The following is a 6000-nucleotide window of genomic DNA, read 5'->3' as shown; positions in this document are numbered from 1 at the left end:
CACACGTGACATTCCTGTCTACAGTGTAGGAGGCAGTATAAGTCTGAAAATGGAAACTACATGGCTGAGGCCATGAGACCTCCAGGGAGAAAAGCCAGCAGATTTCCTGGCCCAGGGAGGCAGCGCCCAAGGTCACACATGATGGAGATGCTGTGAACCAGAGAGATAATGGCTGCTTGCTCCGAAGAGGTGTTGCTGTGAACCAATGACTATCCAAGGTAGCTAGATGGGGATAAAGTAGGGGTTGTCTGCCCCAAATGCCTACGCTAAATGAAAATGTGCCCACGCCACAATAAAGGGGCTGCCGGGAAGTCAGGCACACTCACTAGACACCTATGGGGAAATCAACTGAGGATGCTCAGACCCAAGCCACCTAGGCCCAGGTGGGAGGTCCACCTGACACACAAAGTAGGCGCCAGCAATATTACATAACACAGGTGTGCCTAACCTCAGCCAATAAGGTTGGTCAAAACCCCAAACCATGCCTCCCCAGCCTGTGGGGCTGGGGGGTGATGAAAGCAGGCTGCAGGGGACGCTGAATGCTTCTATCTCAGGTTCCAGTGTGCTCTGCAAGCCCGAGAAGGGGGCAAGTGTGAGATTCCTTCTGAGAGTGGAGATGGAGGGGGGAAGGGAGCGGGGTGCATTGCTGGGTGCCCTCTCTGGCATGCATTTTCTTGGCCTCTTAGGATTCCTGCCCTTGGCCCCGCATACAGGTTCCTTGCCCCTATTCAGGTATTCATTCCACATGTTTTTCCATGCTCCCCTGAAACCGCCATCTTCAGTTAGGAACTCTCACAAGGCCCCTGCCATGAGACCTTGCAAACTTTCCAGGGATTGAGTGTACTTTTTGAGACTGTGTACGCAAATGCCCAGAAACTCATGTATAACAGAGAGTTTTATATAAAGGGTAAGTGCAAATCGAGAAAACATCCCAACCCAGTGCTGCCCAAGCCCACAAGTCTAACATTAACCCATATGTCCAACACCACTCCACAAAGTTCTCCTCCATCTCACAAAGCCCACACTATGATGCCGACTGCAGGAGGAAAGCTGAGTCAGTGAATGTGTAAGCATCCAGTGCTGGCAGGTGTCTCCAAACGGCTGCTCCATCACCCAGGACTGCATTGGGGTAGGTCCATGTGGCTTCTCTTTAGAGATGTCTTGCAGGAAGTGAGCTTTGCCAGCTGAAGCAGGGAACTGGCTAAGGCAGCTGCACCCTGGTCCAACCATCAGAAAGAAAAAGACCGAGAACTAGAAAGTCAAGGCTCACTGAGCCATTTATCCCTCTGCCCTTCAATTAACCCCACATGTGTTTATTGGCCAGGTTGGCTCAATAAACTACCTCAGTCTGCCCCTTGCCAACTTGGCACCTGTACATAATTCTTTAGTCTCACAATTGCAATTAAGTAACACCTACACCTTAATCCTATAATCCTGTGAATATGTTCCCCAACCTATGAAAGTTTGTAAACCAACCACTTCATGCCTTTATTCCCCCCAATTTTGGGTATCCAATTTATATACTGCCCCTTTCTATCAACCCAGTGCTCTGAAGAGACAATCATATTTTCTGACATGAAGAATCTTTATTCTATTTGGAACCTTGTGAAATCCACATGCATAAGCAAAGTCAAATCCCGACAGGCCATCCATGAAGTCAGCAACAACATGCACCAGTTCAGACTGTAATACCTGAAACTTCCCTTTCCCTCAGAAAAGTTACCTGGATTTACAAAAGTGTTTCTGCTATGGGAATTCTTTCCATGTTGAGAAGCAAGAACAGAGCTAAACCACCCCTGAAACCAAGCAGTTATATCCTTAATGCTATCTGATCCTGAGTTGTGATAACCTGTTAAGTTCCTTAATAAACCCCCACAGTTGTGAGTATTGTCTGAGAGTTCTATGTGCTCTTTGCAAACCAATTTTTGAACCCAGTTAGAGAAATAGAGTGCCTGAGAGGAACAATGTGTATAAAGGAAGATTATAGGGTAAAAATAGAACAGAGTAAAATAAGGATTGAGGATAGAGGCCTAGCTCATTCTGCCTTTAGGCCAGTGGTTCTCAAACCTTCCTAAAGCCGCCACCCTTTAATACAGTGCCTCATGTTGTGGTGACCCCCAACCGTAAAATTATTTTTGTTTCTATTTCATAACTGCAATGTTGCTACTGTTACGAATCAAGTGATCCCTGTGAAATGGTCATCTGACCCCCAAGGGGTCACGACCCACAGGTTGAGAACCGCTGCTTTAGGCAATCTGTTGTGGCACATGTGGAGTTGGGTTTTCCATCTCCCTTGCAAAGCCAGGGAAGAGAAATAAAAATCTAATTGATTCTATTACTCACAGATAACTTTAAACACCTAGGAATGGACTTATTTGTAATTTATTTTCTGACTTGATACAGAAATATAATGTGAAAATGTTCTTATATTACTGAATCCTCTTTTATTGCATCTTTTTCTAAGAGTTGTGAAGCATTCCATTCTATATTGGTTCATAAAAACACTAATTGTTTAACATTTATATAAATTCCTATTTTAAAAATTAATGCTATTATAAATATCACAGCAGCATACAATTTTCATACATTTATTTAAATGTCCTTATGAGAAATTCAAAGAAATTGAATCTCTGGACCAGAAGATATAGATATTTTAGAGCCTTTACCGTTATACACATTGTCAAATTATATCCCAAATATACAATTTTTATTCTCTTATCCATTTTTCCTAAACATTGACTAGCTTTTTGTAAGCTTCTTTTACTAGACAGAAATAAGTTATCTCACTAATATTTCAGTTTTCATTGATTTGAATAAAGCTAATACATTATCTTGAGTTCCCTTCCCAAACCAGTCCATTTTCCCCATTAGGGAATCCAGAGAAACAGAAAAAAAAAAAAGTGGCTCTGTAGTCCACAGTTTGCACAGAGAATAGTATTTGTTTAATAAATGAGGATAAGTCAGAAAAAATTAGACTAGAAACTTTACAGTGAGCAGGGCTATTTGTGATTAGGAATTGGTTATACATATATGGGGATACACACATACATCTGAACAATTCACTCAAAAAAAGAGTGTAGAGGAAAACTCCCCTTTTAAACAAATAAGCATAATAGTAAATGTAATTTGGAACTAGTAACTGGAAAATCCGTCTGAAAGACTGAAAATACTTATTTTGTAATATTTGTTCGTTTTCTTACTTGAAATAGGAACTTCTAAATTCTTTCTACCTTTACTTCTGAATCAGTTACAACAAAAAGATGAGATGCACCTATATTTGGAATTGTTCGTTGCGTGTTTAAATTCATTGCTAAATTCTCAGGGGAAAAATGGATTCTCTGAAGTTCCTGAGTGTAGAAAATGGTCAATGCTATCAAATGCCAACTGCAAGACTGGAGCTTTAGCTCCACTCAGAGGTGCCTTGGAAGAAAGCAACACAGGTCTGCTTTTGAAAAAGCAGCCAAGGAAACTCCTATGGCTCTCTGAGCTGCTAGGCCCTCAGCCCTTGGGGAGTTGCTATGGTTGAAATCAACTCCATGGCAGTAAGTGTGGGGGTGGGTGGGGCGGGGGGGGGGGAGAGAGTGATGGGGGGTGCATTAATTCACCTAAGCAATATGATAATAACTGATGTATTTTACAAATGCTGGGGAAAAGCAAGTATAGTTATTATGTATACAATATAATGATAAGCTCATCTCACCTCAAAGAATCCTGTGGAAGCCAGAATTCAAAGGACTGTCTTGGTTTTTTAAGGTCTAGCAAGTTTTATTCAGTAGGCAGGGCCCTGCATACCTTTTCTCAATTAGTGAAAATATTCTTATTTTCCTTCTCTGGCAGACCTCTCCTCATCACATGTTTCAGCCTTCTCAGGCTGTGCTGTAATTGAAATCAGCAAGGTCTGAGAGTGTGAAGGGAGTGAGTGTGTATCTAGGTGTCTCTCTTCGTCATGCTACCTCTCAACTGAACAGAACACCAACAAAGCTCACTTCGCAGCTGAACTGCTGGAGGAAAATCTCCCAGATGATAAATAATATTGTGACTTGCTGTTTACCTCTTTGGAAAAGATGGATTGTGACCCCAAGGCTCCTTTTGCTTTGCAGTTCCTCCTTTCACTAGAGCCTGAGATGCAGTCAACAAATGGTGTAAAAAGAATGGGACAGTGCATGAAAGAGGGACATGAACCAGGTGCTTTTGACTTCCACGCACATCCCACTGACCTCGACCTAGCAAAGAATACTGCCAAATGCAGCATAGCTGGGTGCAGTTGAGTGAGCAGCTGCTTGTTCTGTGCCCAATCACCCTCTTGGTTTCTGTCCTATATGTGCACCTTCCCACAGTGCCTTAAAGCAATTTGCTCTTAACTGCAGCATCATATATGCTAATCTTTCTAATAAAAGTATTTCAGAAAAAATTTGGTGGATGATAGGTTTTAGAGCCTTTGCAAGTCAAAATATTTCTTTTGAGCTCACAATTAAATTCTATTTTGGTTAAATATTTGTGTTTTCAAAGTAATCCTTACCAATTGGGAAGTTTTAGTCTTTTAACTTTTAACACTTACCAGTGGTTGTTACTATCAAGCTTCTGGAAGCATTTGAGTGGTGCAAACAATTAAATGCTGGGTTTCTAACCAAAAGGTTGGCAGTTCAAATCGATCCAGAAATGCCTGGGAAGAAAAGCTTTGTAATCTATTCCCAAAAGCTCACACCATGAAAATCCCATGACAGGTAGTTCTCCTCTGGAACCCCAAGTCGGAAGGGATTCCATTTTGAGCTAGCTTGGGGACAAAACTCTATAGAGTGACGTGTGGGTGATGTTCTCTAGAGTTTACCATACACGCTGTTCTTGAATGGATAGTAGTTTTACTTTCGGAAGGTTTTAAGCAATTTCCCTGAGTCCTAAGAGTCCTGAAGGCAAGGTGTTTTGCTAAATCAACATCTTGACCATGTATTTTTTAAAAAAACGTTTATATTGACATATAATTCACGAATCAAACAATTCAATAGTTGCCTCATATTAACAAGAATTGTGTAATCACCATCCAGTCAATTTTGGATCACTTTCTTCTTTCTTGGACTCATTATTATCCCTTTCCACCCCCGCCCTCCCCTGCCCTAACCCCAAGAAGCTGTTAATCCTGTTCCTGTCTCTGTAGATTTACCTATCCTGAATTTCACATACAGAAAAATTTATAAAAAGGAAAAAAAATGACTAAATAAAACAGGAAACTCTCAACAGAAAAAAAAAGCGCAGAAAATATTAAGAAGTAGACTAAATTTAAAGTGGCTCAAAAGGGAGAACAAAGGAAAAGGTATTAAATGTTCACCCAACTACCTCTGCCCTGGCGTGGTTCCATGTTGGCTGCGATGGTTGGCAACCAGCAGCAGCTTCTCCAGAGAAAGACGGGCTTTCTACCCCTGTTGGCAGTTTCAGTCTCAGAAACCCACAGGGGCATCATTATGCGTCAGCCTTGACTTGAGGGCAGAGTGTTTGATACTTTGCTTTTTTTTTTTTAATAAATCTTTTTATTGGGGCTCATACAACTCTTATCATAATCCATACATATATCAATTGAGCAAAGTACCCTTATACATTCGTTGCCCTCGTCATTCTCAAAATTCACTTTCCACTTGGGTTCCTGGAATCAGATCGATTTCCTTTTTTCCCCTCCCCCCCTCGCCGCTCCCCCCTTCCCCCTGCTCCCTTAATAGTTTATAAATAATTATTTTATCTTAACTTACACTGCCTGGCGTCTCCCCTCACCCACCTTCCCATTGCCAATCTCCTAGAGAGGAGGTTACACATAGATCCAAGAGGAGGTTACACAAGATCTCCCTTTCTACACCCCCTTCCCTCCTGGTGTCACCACTCCCACCGCTGGTTTTGAGGGGTTCATCCATCCTAGATTCCCTGTGTTTCCAGAGCCCCACTGCACCGCTGTACATCCTCTGGTCTAACCAGGTCCGCAAGGTAGAATTGGGGTCATGATCAGCGTGTCGGTGT

Source organism: Tenrec ecaudatus, chromosome 2, assembly GCF_050624435.1.
Source record: "Tenrec ecaudatus isolate mTenEca1 chromosome 2, mTenEca1.hap1, whole genome shotgun sequence".
NCBI lineage: Eukaryota > Metazoa > Chordata > Mammalia > Afrosoricida > Tenrecidae > Tenrec > Tenrec ecaudatus.
This window is presented reverse-complemented; position numbering follows the sequence as displayed.